The sequence below is a fragment of the Nematolebias whitei genome, chromosome 17 (genome assembly GCF_014905685.2).
Source record: "Nematolebias whitei isolate Nwh7 chromosome 17, NemWhi1, whole genome shotgun sequence".
Taxonomy (NCBI): domain Eukaryota; kingdom Metazoa; phylum Chordata; class Actinopteri; order Cyprinodontiformes; family Rivulidae; genus Nematolebias; species Nematolebias whitei.
In genome coordinates, this window is record NC_056514.1 from 17373578 (window position 1) to 17387178 (window position 13601).

Sequence of the window (13601 nt, forward strand, 5' to 3'; positions counted from 1 at the left end):
CATCCATCCATCCATCCATCCATCCATCCATCCATCCATCCATCCATTCATTATTGTTGTGCCTGCTTCTTCCTTTTCAGGTCATGGGGGTCACTGGTTTTCATGTCCAGCAGTCAATGTGTGAAAGACAAGGGACACCTGGACAGGTCTTCAGTCCATCACAGGGACACAAAGAGCCAAATGAGACAGTCATTCACACTCTCTCACACCTAGAGACAATTTAGAGTTACCAATTAGTCTAACATGCATGTTTTTAGTCTGTGTGATGAGAAAATCCACACAGCACGGAGAGAACATGCAAACTCCACCCAGAAAGGTCCCCAGGTGGGATTTGAACTAGCAACCTTTTGCTGAGAGGTGGCAGCTCTACCAACTGCGTCACCGTGCCACTCCTACAAGAATATGTTTTAACAAAATAATAAATACAGTAAGACACATTTTGGCCAGCACAAAAATAATCACACACACATATAACAACAAACTCAGTCCTATAAATAGCACCTTCACATAGTGAGTCAACCAGTTTGATGGTAATAAAACCATCTGAGAACCATTAAACTGGTTGACACAATATGAGAAGGTGCTATTTATAAGACTGAGTTTGTTGTAGCTCCTCAGACTGATGAAGTCTTTTGGATGAAGGACGAACTGTCTCAACAAAAAGAAACTGTCCAGAGGACCTGACTTTACGTTGCTGAATTTTTTACCTGGATGCAGAAAATTGTATTTTGAAGCAATTATCTGAGGTGCTTGGATTGGTATCTGACAAGTGGTTCATGAAATAATTTGCTAACACAACCCCACTACTCCAGGTACTAATTAAACAGCTTCTTGCTGTTAGCTTTAGCCTGAAGTAACTCACTGAACCGTAAGCATGATATTCTGTTTCTCTCTTTCTGTATGAGGCTGGGGTTTCTGCAGTCATTAGATGATACTGATGGTTCAGAGCAGTAATTTAGAGCAGTGGTTCACTGCAGTGCTGACTCACCTACTGGTTATTGAGAATAAATTAATGCCCTAGAGGCAGTCAGAATGAGGAGCAGCCTGAGCCATTGTGGGTAAGTAAGTACTTCAAATTACATTGGCTAAGTTCGTGAGTGTCTCCTACAAAAGGTTCACTCTGTAAATTATTTAAATGTATCACTCTATCAACTGTTATGACACATTTTTATCATGGAATTCTAAACAGATGAAGAAAAAACAGACAAGACTGTCCTGTTCAAGATATCTTCCATGCAGATCTTTTATCAGCCTTTCAAGGGAAGCTAATAATTAGAGAAGACCCCTGGGATTGTGGCCCGCTCACCATGTGAAGAACAGAACCCTGCGGGGTCTGCACGTCTCTGCGTCTAATCCACAGGAGAGGCTGCATTCAAGCTGCTACATCAAAGTTATCCATAACTCCACACAGCGGAGTCAGGCAAAAACTTTCTTCTTTCATGCAGTAAGGTGCAAAATTCATTTATTCATCAGCCACTGAGGAAGAAAGATGCTTTGTGTTTTTAATGAATAGAGTTGTACATAAAGACCAGGAGCTGAAAGATTTGTTAGAGTAAGATGGGTGCTTGATATATCCCCTTTCATTCTTTTTACTTTACTTATAAGACTTAAAGACTTGGTAGGCCAAGATAAAAATTAAATTGTTACTGTATATGTCAACTCAAGTGAAGTGAATTAAACACCTATCGTATACATCCCATGCAGTGACATCTCCTTCTACCACGATGGGCAGAAGTGCTCTGTGTTGCTAACAGCTAAGTGCATTTAGTGTGGGAATCTTCACAAGTTGACTACAATTCAAAGGTTCATGTCATTATAAAATGGTTATGGATGCATATCAAATCAGTATCACACCTCAAATAAAAACTGGACCATAGAGTCTTTAAGACCTAAAAAGACAAAATAGTTAGCTCTACACTGCAATATAGAACCAGTTTTTATTCAAACAGGAAACTGAGAACAAAATGAACAATTAAAAAGAGCCAAAATGCTGAGATTCTGTGGCTATGGATGTCCAAGCCTCATACATAGTGTTGTGGCCCACTTTCTTCAGGATTTTTGGTCTTGTCTTTGACAGTAGCCATGATCTGTCAGGGTTTGGTGGACAGGAACGAACCCAGTAGTGCAGACAGGACTCAACTCGGCAGATTACAAAACTAAGTATTTTAATGATGAATAAAAAAGTAACAAAACAATAAGCTGACGTGGCAGCACACTTACTTAAACTAGATGACTCAGGAGGGATACAAAGACGGGACTCAGGAAGCTTCAGGAAAACGCAGGAGACACAGGAGAACCCTGAAGACCCAAACGAATACAACCCGACAAAGGAACAACACAGAACAGGAGGCTTATATACAAGGACGAGACAAGACGTGATTACAACAGGTGTGACGAGACAAAGGTGGCAACAATTAAACTGACGAGGAAACACTAGGGAAACACAGACACAAACAGAAACAGCAAAAGGTACCATCCTTACATGATCATGTCCTATCATGGCTGGGAAATACAAAACAAAGAGTCCAAGCCCTGGTTTTCAATGACTGAATGCAGATGCAAATCCATCATGAATTTGTAATTCATTTAGCTACTTTTGAGTTACTGCTGGAAACTTTGACAGTTCTCACTCAATGCTCTTGTCGTTGGCAGCAGCAGCTACCACCAGCTGTTTTATTGCTAATCTAATTCATTTAAATTCAGTATAGTGCCAAGTCACAACAGAAGTCATCTCAGGGCACTGAACAGAAACATTTAATATACATAGACGTAAGTTAATAACATTATTTATCTGAGGAGCAGACTGGACTGCTTTGAGTCTTAACTTTGTCACAGACTTTCAACCTGAGCAAGCTTAAAGGCAACAGTGGAAAGGAAAAACTCCCTCATGAGGAAGAAACCTTTAGCAGAACCAGGCTCAGTACAAGCGGCCATCTGCTTCGACTGACTGGAATGGATACACAATGGCAGGTCAAGAATCACATGTTAAGATAGAAATAATTTCAAATACAAACTAATCAGTTGTAACAATTCATTTTAAGAAATGAGGTTAATTTGTCCTCCAGTAGTCTAAGTCTATGGCAGAATAGCAAGTTATCTCTAGAGTCAGTGAACGACTTCAAAAGCTATTCGTAAGATTCTCTGGTCCTAAAACCAAAACCTCTGTCTTGTCTGTATTCAAAGGCAGAAATTTTAGGGCCATACAGGTTTTAATGTAAGACATGCTTGTAGTCTAAGTAGTTGATTGGATTCATTGGGTTTCATGGACAAATATAACTGTGTATCATCAGCATAACAATGAAAATGTATCCCATGCTGTTTAATAACTTTACCTAATGGAAGCATATATAAGGTAAAGAGTAATGTCCAAGCACTGAACCCTGAGGAACTCCATGACTAACTTTATTAAACAGCTACACAACTTCTACACAATGTGGCTCTTGTTAAAACAAAATACTTTTAAACACTGTCTATCAAAGCAACTGATGTCATATGTCTCAGTCCGCCATTTTGTTAGTGTGCTTTTGTTGTGTGCACTATTAGAAATTATTGTCAGGCAAAGCCTAGGTCTAGGATGAGTCCTTCAAAGTGGACTGGAGACTGAATACTTAGGTTTGGGACAGTGAACCTTGCACCAAACCTCCACATGCAACTCTTAGTTGAACCTCAGTGAGTCCTCATAGCATGACAATATGATCTGCCTTTAACCTGTAAGGACAAAATAATATGTAGAGGTGTATTTGGTACACAGTACTGGGCCCAGAATAGTCTGATCAGGACAACCATTATCAAAAACACAAGATGTTGTCAGACAAAGGTTAAAATCAAGATCAAGTAAATCAATGGAAATTAAATGTAATATTAGGATTTTTTAATTTTGTGGCCGTGGTGGTTCAGTGGTCGGTGCTGTGGTCCTAAGGTTCAAGCTCAGGTTGTATCAGGAAGGGTATTGGGAGTAAAACAACTGCCAAATTTTTCATGTGAGCGGCTGAAAGAAAAATAACATTAAAATGTTTTTATGGCTGGAAACCAACACCATCTCACATTCATGGAAACCTCAAGGCCCCTCAAGAACAACTTTATTACAGGAGAGTTTAAAAAGTGCTGCACTGTAAAACCTGGATGCACAAAAATAATCACAACGGAGAAATCAATAGCAATCTGAGCAACATCATGTCATTCGTTCAATCTGGGTTCTTCATGTAGGTTCTTAGAAAGATAACATGAATGAAATCATATTTTTGTATATTTGTTATTATTAGGAAAGCTTTGACGACCCAGCATGCATGGCTTTGGTAAACCTTCTGTGTTCTGGAGGGAATCTGTTCCTGCTGTAAAGATTGATTGTTTTCATGACTACACATGTAAGAGGATTATTAACGCACTCCGGAGAGACACAAAGCGTCAAGATGTTAGGGACTGCTTAGATAGCTAAGACTTTCACGGCTGCTGTTTTTTCTTCATCAGTAAATCCTCCTTGTTTGCTGTCGCTCCGATTTTCAGCTGCTACTAAAGTGTTCACTTACTCAGGACTTCTTATTCATTGATCAATGACGGCTTATGTTTGGATGTTTTTCAAAATTTTAGAGAGTCTAAAACCCTTTGAGCTAATTTAAAGCAAATGCCCAGAGTTCAAATCCTTCAATTGTAATTTACTATCCAAACCAAAGTAATCACAGTCTCCCATATGGCAGGTTTCTTATTATTGATGACTTGGCATTTTAATTCTTTGTCATTTTAATAAACATACAAAACTGTAATAGTCAATATTTATAATCCCCAATGTGTCAGGATCTTTGTGTTTTGGTCTTCTTGTGGTTCTTGTATTTAGATTATTGAGCATAGACTTTGGTGTTCTTGTTTTTAGATTTTCTGTGATTTTGATTGGGCTTGTGTTTCCAGCTGACCCAGTGTTTTCCCCTCATGTAGCTCAGCTCCTGCTCCTCCTACTCTCACCTGTTCCTACATATACCTGTTGCATCAGAACATGTTTCTACCTCATGTACCATCTGCACATGTACTAATCAACACGCGTCTCTAGTCTTGCCTCTTAATTACTTGTTTAGAATGTTTAGATTAAGTTAGATGTCTTTTTGCATTTATTATAGGTCTGTTTGTATTTATTGTTCTGTTGTGTATCTGTTGTGTTTTGTATTGGTTTTGCACGTAATGCTTTGTGTTGCACTGTGATCCTGAAGGAGCGCGGTTTCGTTTCAATGTGTACTTGTAGCTGAAATGACAATAAAACCTCTCTGACTCTGACTCCTCATCTGTCTTCCCCATGTGTTTGTCATTGCCTGTTGTTAGAGTCTCTTAAAACCTGTGTCATTTTGTCACTCCCTTGTCCGTGCATTGTGCTTCCTGCAGCCGATCATGCTCTGCTCCTTCATGTCTTCCCTGATCTGGATTTGTTCTGTAAGTTTTGTAACGACATCAGCATTTTAATTTGTTACATTGTTGTTAAATCACTTTCTTATTTTATCTTCAAGATTTTTTGAATTTCTTTCCGCACCATGGGTGCCTGTGGCTGAATGGTTAGAGCAGTTGTATTCCAATGCAAAAGTTGGTGGTTCCATTCCACAAGCAGTCACATGCCAAAGTGTCCCTGGGCAAAACACTGAACTCCTCATTGCCTCTGATGTGTGTCCCATCAGTTTATGAATGTGATCTGAAGATCTGATTATTCTTTGTATAGATATAGTAGAGTGCTGTATGATTGAGTATATGAGGACACAGATTGTGTTGTAAAGAACTTTGAGTATCATGATAAGATAGAAAGGCGCCATATATGTGCAGTCAATTTACCATTTACCCTGAGTTCAACTCCACCAGACATAATGCACAGCTTAGATTTATCTTGATTGAAAACAAAAGTTTGCTGAGAACCATCCTTGATGTGCGACACAGGGGTAGAGGTTTCCAGTACCTCGTCGATTGGGAGGGGTATGGTCCTGAGGAGAGGTCTTGGATCCCCAGATCTTTCATTTTGGACCCCAGCCTTATCACCTCCTTTTTCAGGAACCACCCAGAGAAGCGCCTCAGGTCACCTGGGGGCGATTCTTGAGGGGGAGTTACTGTAAGAGTATCACTGCCTGCAGCCCCTCGTCCAAGATGGCCGCTAATTACCACCAGCTGTCGGCCATTAACCTGATGAGGATCATCCACTACATAAGGCTGCAGTCCAGTGTTACTCTTCACTGGAGCATTGACCATCTAATGGTAGTATTGTCTCCAGCCGGTAAATTAGTATCTAGTAAAGTTACTTACCAGTCTCTTTTCATCTCCAGTGTTCCTGCCTCCTCGGTCCTGGTTCCCTGGTTCAGTCCTGGTTCTCCTCGTGCCTCATCCTGGTTCTCCCAGCGCCTTGTCCTGGTTCTCCTCGTGCCTTGCCTTGGTTCTCCTCGTGCCTTGCCAACCACTAGTTGCCAGCCTTCCTCGCCCTGTTGGATCCTTGGCCTTGTTACCCCTCTGGAGCTTTTCTAAGGATTTGGAGTGGACCCAAAGTAGATCTTCAAATCCGTAAGAGGGAGAACATCATCACATTAATATTGCCTGATCACCTGTCAACCTCCTCTGACCATCTCCCTCCTCTTCCAGGAGCTGCAGAGAAGCTACTGTCATATTTCACTGTAAATAATAAACACTGTCACTTTTGTACTTGCCTGTGTCTGTCTCGTTCCAGGTCTCATACTCTGGGTTCCTCGAGTCATAACAAAAATGTTTTTGTTATTTTGTTTGTTTGAAACAAGTGATACACCAATGTCCCCTGCTGCTGATGGATTTAAATGGACTGGGTTTGAACAGGCGATGTGAGTAAACCTTGATGATTTTGATGCAAGATATTCAAGTGTGTAGGAGTTACACTGCTGAGAAGAGAGGTATTTTTTTTCTTGTCTGTGTAGGGGAATACATGTGCAGGATATTGGACTTCTGGTCCGGTCAAACCCATACCCTTTAACAGGTTTTACTCTGGACCTGCCTCACCTCAAACTTATATAAACCATGAGTTCTTGTAATGAACTTAATTCCTGTCCCTCGAAGAAAACACGAAGAATCCGTAATTTAAATACAGTTCTGTAATGTTTATTTTCAGTTTGAATTATGACATGGAAATTATGGCAAATATTGAATAAGAATATGAACCAATAATATTATTTTAGAAAGTAAATGGCATAAATCTGAGGACTTTGAGAAGGGGTGTGAAAGGAAAATATATACTCAAGTATATTGTATTGTTTTAGTTAAGTTTTATGCATATTAAACTTTATACATAGTGAGGGTGGGTAGTCTGGGATCTGACCTTGTGGGGCCTTGGGGTTGATGTGGAGGCAGGTGTATGGGTTTGGGGTGCCGGGGGGGTTGCCGGGGGCTGGGTTCTTGGGGGTACCTGGGCAGGGGGGCACTGATTTCCCTCTGGGGAGGGCCTGGGTTCTGGGGGATGTCTGCTGGTGGCTGCATGCGGGCTCTCAGGTGGTCTGTGGCGGCGGTCGTGGGTCATCTATCTGGTAGCCTGGCTGTGCTGGTGTGGGTTCGGGGTGGGTGCGGGGGCTTGGGGTTCTGGGGGCTTGTCGCCCCCGGGCTTGGGCCTGTGGGGATCGGGGATCGGGGATATTGGGCTCTGGCGGGTGGGTTGCCGAGCTCTGGGCCGGCTTGCGCTCTGGTGCCCGGTTCTGGGCGGGGGCCTTCGGCTCGCTGGTGGGTTGTGGGTTCATTGGCTGGGGGATTGGGTGTTTGGGGGCGTGACCAGTGGCCCCTAAGAGGGGTTAGTTTGACCCAGCCTAGGTGTCTAGTGTGCTATGTGTTTTGAGAGATGTCCGAATGAGGGGTGGGTGTAGTATTTCTTCTGGGGTGGGGATGGGGTGGATGTCCTTGGGGGCGGCCCGGGACTGTGCATGGCCGGCTGGCTGGCCCCTTTCCTGTGGTGGTGGCTGGCTCCCGGTGCTTCCTGGCTCTGTTGGCGGTTGGGCGGGCGCTCTTGGCCGGGTCGTCCTGGTGGGGTTTGGCTTTATCTGGTGGCGGGCTGACTGCAGTTTGTGGGGGTCCTGGCGGCCCTCGGGTGTGTAGGCTGCTGGTACTCCTTCTGGCGGCCCTCGGGGCTCTGTCCCTTTCTGGTCTGAGCTCAACGGGCCTGGCGGTCGGTCCAGATGGAGAGGTGTCTTGGCCTCAATCCCTGGGTGGACCTTGGGGAGCTGGGGGGGGCTGTTGGGTCAGTGGGGGAGCTGACTCCCTGTGGGAGCATTTGCTCTCACAATTATTTCTCCCCATCCCTCACCATGCACCTCCACCTTCTTCATTTCAATTCCACACATTTAGGGTTGTTTGGGCTTGGGTGTGCTACAACAATTTTACATCTCTGTTGACCATAGCCACCTGGGACTCAATTTTATTGTACACCTTAGACATTCATTCATAACATCCTCATGACATTCACATACAGGAACTTGAGGTGGGCACATGGCTATGGGTGGTGGGATGACCTTACTCTCACCCCCTGTGCCTGTGCTCACTTACAACGGTTGCATTTAGACACTAGGGTTTGGATAGAGTTGGGGTGGAGGGGAAACTGGCATCATGTCAGCCTTTGCTCCTTCTTCTTTCCTTTTTAATGGCACTATACAACAACACACATCAACAGCACATCTAGGGGCGGGGGTGTATGTGTAGGGGTCTTATTTTTTTATTTTTTTTCCTCCCCCCCTAGTTCCCTAACTGCCATTCCGGGGGTGGGGACCGGGAGAAGGGCAGGCCGTCGGGTGTTGACCAGGACTATGTGGGGGTTCGGGGTCTGGGGGATTGCCGTGGGCGGTGCTGGTGCTGTGCTCTCCCTGGGGTTGCTTGGACCCCCTGAGCTTGGCTCTTGGGTGCCACGGTTGGCTCTCTGGCCGGGGTGGCTGCCGGAGCCTGGTGGGCGGTCGGCTGGGGGCGCATGCTTGGTTGTTGGCGGTGTGTGGGGTGGTCGGTGGCGTGACCTCTTCATGGTGGGGGGTGTCCTGTCGGCTGGGCGTGGCCTGGGCCGGGTCTGGGATATTGGCTCTTCTCCGCTCGAGAATGAATGGGTTTACATCCTGGATTTGGGCATGGGCTGCCCCCTGTAGAGGGCGGGTACATGTCTTGGACCTGGGGGGTATAGAGTGCGTATCGGGAATAAGAATGAAATGTATCGTTATTGTATGTCTTTGAGTGAGTGAGTGTGAGAATGAGGCTGGGACTGTGATTGTGTCTGTGTATGAATGGGTATTTGTTAGGCCGAGCCTCGGACTGCCCCCTCTTTGACACAACTGCGGGTGCTTGGCATTGCGCCCCTATCGCGCGGCCCCCTGGTGGGGTGTGCCCTTGCCTGCCGGCACGCTTGGGGCCCTTGGAGTCGGGGGCTGGGCGCTTGGGCGTGTGTCGGCTCGGCCTGGTGTCTGCCTGGTGGGGCTCGGGTCCTCTGGCCCTGTCAGGCCTTGGCCTGGGTGGTGTGGGTCCTCGGTGCCCAGGCCTCCGTGCCCGGGCCTGGACCTGCATCGGTGCGGCAGGTTCTGGCGGGGGCCTATGAGTTCGCCGCTGTTGGCCCCGGGGGGTCACTGTATGTAGTCGCTGGTGGGGTTCTTCCGGCTCTCCCCTGTGGTCCGATCTGGGGGGTGGGCGAGTGGTTCGTCCTGTGTGGGTGGCCCTGGGGGCTCCGCGGTCGGGGTCCCTCCTGGGGTCTTGGGCTCTGATCCCCCCTTTTTTCGTCTGCCTCTGGTCTTGGGGGTTAGGTCTTTGCTGCTTCACAGTTACTATTAAATGTTCTATTAGAGAAGCCTTATACACTTATGCATGCTCACAACCACACACAAATAGAAGCAGGGATGCTTATGTAGGCTTTATATGTAGATATATAGATATGTATATGTATGTATATTCATGTGTATGTATGTATGTATGTATATAGGCGTAGGTATGGTCATATATATTTATGGAAACTTACTGCAAAGCCATGAATATTTTAAGTTCTTTATACATATGTATTTTGTTGCTGTGTTTTGTCATGTTCTTTGCAGGTGAACAGACAGTGGCCGGGTGTTTTGCCGTGTGCTCTCTTTGTGTATATTTCTTATATTTTGGAGTCTTACTTTGTCTTTTCTTTCTTTCTATCCTATTAAAAAAAAAAAGAAAAAAGAAAAAAAAACCTACACTAGATAGTCACTAGAATAAATATTTCATAATAATGGTGTGGAGAGGATGGCTGTAAGGGGAGAAGGGAGGCCATGAAAAAAAAAGTTTTATGCATATTATTTCAGTTAAAGTTGTGATGTTTACCTATTTCAGACCACCCGTATGCCATGTTCTACTGAAACATTTGTTTTTTCACACCATGGGACAGGAAGATAAAGGGGCCTCATTGAAGTGTGTGAAACCATCAGAATCTTGTTTCCCAGAAACTGCTCACACATAAATCTCCACAACAGGGGCCCCAAACAAGGAACTGTTGTTCTAGCCCTTAAGGCAAGAGAATCCACCATCTGGAACCTGTCAGCTGCCCTATGAGGCCAGGGATGTTTTATGACATGTTGAAGTGTATAAATGAAGCTATACTGCTCATGTTTTTTGAGCTGACACAGAACTCCATGAGCTGCGTGTATCCATGCGTTTTCCTTCTGCAGAAGAAAAAATAAACTTTACTACGTGTTTTTAAACAAAGTTCTCAATCTCTAAATTTTATTTTGAACAACAAGTTTGAAAAAACTCCACAGTGGTTTTGATTCAATTTGGACTAAGGTCTAGCTCTTAATGTTAAATTTTAGGTAAGTTTATCTCAGATTCACAAATTAAATTATCTAAACAAACTTAGTTGGCACTGTTCAGTGGTCCTCTCATCAGAAGGAAGATGTTCATCCCTCATTACCACAGTGGATGCATAAAGGAAGCCGGTGGCCCGCTGTCCCAAGAAGGATGTTGTTTCTCAGGGCTGCGGTTTGTTCGGCTCATACCTTTAACTCCAGGGTGTTTGAGATTTTTCAGGATATCCACCATCTCTCAGCTGGACATGTCTTCCATCATATGGCTGCTGTTTCTCAGAGAGTCTCATCAACTCTCCAACCACTCATTCCATCGGCTCAGCTGATGATCCAAAGCCAACTTTCTTCATCGACTGCCATCTCGCAACTCCCTCTGTGTTCAGTATACCTGGCCCCAGGAAGACGGCCCCTTAACTTTTAACCAATCAGAGGGCTTCTTAAAGTAGAAGTATCCCACTGTATAATTAATGTAATTAAAATCTCCCTTATCAAAGTTCTTCAGAGAAGACAATACAATGACCCTTTGTTAAGGATGTGACACCATGCTGATACAAACAAAATGGGTTTCTTTGAATCAGAACTTCAACTGGGGGTTAACTTCCTTTACTGTCATGGCGACCAGTCTCTGTTGATAAGGTCAAGTGAAGCTCTTTGATCAAGACCCTTCTTCAGGAGTCTCAAAGTCTGGTGAATGGTAAATTACACGGAGGGGGTCCAGAATCATGCAACATGTCAGGGTGGTCCCAACTGTAGATTTTAACACACACAAAAAAGGTTAACAAAGAAACTTCCTGTGATAGAGCAGGATGCCAGTATCTGTCCCAGATTAAAGGAAAGGATGGGGTAGAGTAGACCTAGTGTCTCTGAGGACATTTGTCTTAAGTTTCTTGGAAGGATGGACGGTACATCTGGTTTTAATTTATTGTTTGTCATATTTTCATTCAACCTTTATTTATACAGGTTATTTATATATGTTAATCCCAGTGAGCCTCAGGGACTCATTTACAAGAGAGATCTGATTTTAACAAAGGGCGATGACAACAGTGGACAACAAAGACAACGATAGACAATCATAAAGGATGCGTACAAATTGATTTTTTTTAACAAGTAAAAAATATTTGTAAAAATATATGTAAATATGCAGGTTAACACGGCAGCATGGTGGCGCAACTGGTAGAGCTGTTGCCTCTCAGCGAGCAGGTCCTTGGTTCAAACCCCGGTCCAGGGGCCTTTCTGAGTGGAGTTTGCATGTTCTCTCCGTGCATGCGTGGGTTTTCTCTGTGTGCTCCGGTTTCCTCCCACAGACCAAAAACATGCATACCATACCATACCAATTTATTTATAGAACACTTAAAACAGCAACAAGCCCAACCAAAGTGCTGTACAAAAGAAAACAAACATGCACAGCGGACAGGAAAAACATAAAATAAAAATACAGATACAAATAGCAGCAGAAGCTAACTAAAATGGCCAACAGTGTAGAGTACAGACCGGACCAAACAAATAACACCGTGTTAAAGGCAAGAGAATAGAAGTGGGTCTTCAAGCGAGACTTCAAGACTGAGAGTGTGGGAGCCTGCCGGACACTCAGTGGCAACTCATTCCACAGTCGTGGACCTGCAACAGAGAAAGCCCTGTCACCTCTGAGCTTACGACGGGCTTCTGGGACTGAGAGAAGCATCAGGTCTGCTGACCTCAGAGAGCGCGGTGGGACGTATGGCTGCAGAAGATCAGTGAGATAGGATGGGGGGGAACTGTTCAGTGATTTAAAAACATACATGAGAATTTTGAATTGGATCCGAAGGTGAATGGGTAGACAGTGCAAGGAGGCCAAAACTGGCATGATGTGCTCTCTATAGCCTGTACCAGTTAAAAATCGGGCTGCAGCATTTTGGACCAATTGTAGACGAGCAATGGAGGACTGACTGATTCCAAACAGAAGTGAATTGCAGTAATCAAGCCTAGATGTTATGAAGGCGTGGATCACTGTCTCAAGGTTCTTTTTGGAGAGTATAGGTTTCAGCTTAGACAGCCGTCTCAGCTGAAAAAAAACAGGATTTGACCATCATGTTTACGTGACTGTTGAGTTTTAAGGACGGGTCCATTATCACCCCCAGATTAGTGATCTTTTGTTTCTCTAGCGGGGCTAGAGAGAAAAGGTGCATGTTAGGCTGATTGGTAACGCTAAATTGTCCCTAGGTGTGAATGAAAGAGTGAATAGTTGTTTGTCTCTATGTGGTCCTGTGATGGACTTGCGACCTGTCCAGGGTGTACCCTGCCCCTCGCACAGTGATTGCTGGACATGGGCACCAGCAACCCCCATGCCCCAAAATGGAATAAGCGGGTAAAGATAATGAATGGATGGATGGATGCAGGTTAACACAAGGTCACAAGGTGGGGGATTGGTGGCGCAGAGGTTAGAGAGGTGGGCCTGTGATCCGAAGATCGCCGATTCACTCCCCGGTCCAGACAACATTAAAAAAAATTGTGGGTGGTGGGGTAGGTGAAGCACCCACACTTGCCCCCATCCTCATTCGCCCCACTCTGGGCCCATGAGCAAGACCCTTAATCCCCCATCTGCTCCCTAAACAGGTCTCTCTTGAAAATGAGTTCTCATGGCTCAATGAGACTACCTGTATAAATAAAGGGCAAATGAAAAAAAAAAAAGGTCAACAATGCAATGAAATGTTCAGGATAAGAACAACTGATATGACTCACTCAAAAAAAGAAAAGAAATGCTAAAGCATACAATAAAAGTGCAAAATACGCTACAAAAAAAAGAAGAAAAGAATCATAGCAAAAACAACAAGGTAGAATGTAATGATAGCAAGTAGGATC